This window comes from Ipomoea triloba, chromosome 16 (assembly GCF_003576645.1).
Source record: "Ipomoea triloba cultivar NCNSP0323 chromosome 16, ASM357664v1".
In the NCBI taxonomy this organism is placed as follows: domain Eukaryota; kingdom Viridiplantae; phylum Streptophyta; class Magnoliopsida; order Solanales; family Convolvulaceae; genus Ipomoea; species Ipomoea triloba.
Window position 1 is genome coordinate 13146966 of NC_044931.1, and position 755 is coordinate 13147720.

Genomic DNA, 755 nt, shown 5'->3' on the forward strand with positions numbered 1-755 from the left:
GAAGAGGCCTTGGACATAGACCCACAAAACGAATTAATCACACTTTGCTTGCTACCACCAGCCACGCTACTGCCATTATCACTCCCATCTTGAAGAACTAATTTCCTTTTGACAGAGTAATTAGGGTACCCGGCCCGGAACCACTAGCACAACCCGGAACCACTGGCAGGATAGTTGTCGTTCAAAGATACCTCACTCCTCAGCATCAATGCTCAACGGTCCAACTCCTCAGCATTGATGACCAACGTTCAGCTCCTCAACGTTGATGACCAACGTTCACTTAGCATTGATGACCAACGTTCAGCTCCTCAGCATTGATGTCCAACGTTCACTCATCAGCAGTGATGACCATCGTTCAGCTCCTCAACATTAATGCTCCATTACTGAGCTGAACAAGATAAAAGGCTCACAAAACACTTGTAGAGGGACAACACTTCTTACGACACTTGAACTTAGACAAAACACATTCTGAACTCAATTGTATACTAAGCTCTGCACTCAAACACTGTACTCGACATTGTATTCAGATACTCAATAATACTCAGATTACATACCCGGTAACACATTATTACCGTCACCTTTGATCATTAATAACGCTTCGTATCTGTGACAAACGATCAATATTACCATCAGCCAACCCCACACAAGCATAAATATTAGACCACATAAGATTAGTAAGCAGCCTAACGTTCTCCACTTTCGCAGATTGATCAACAACTATACCATCAATATCAAATATTGGGTGCAAACATGCA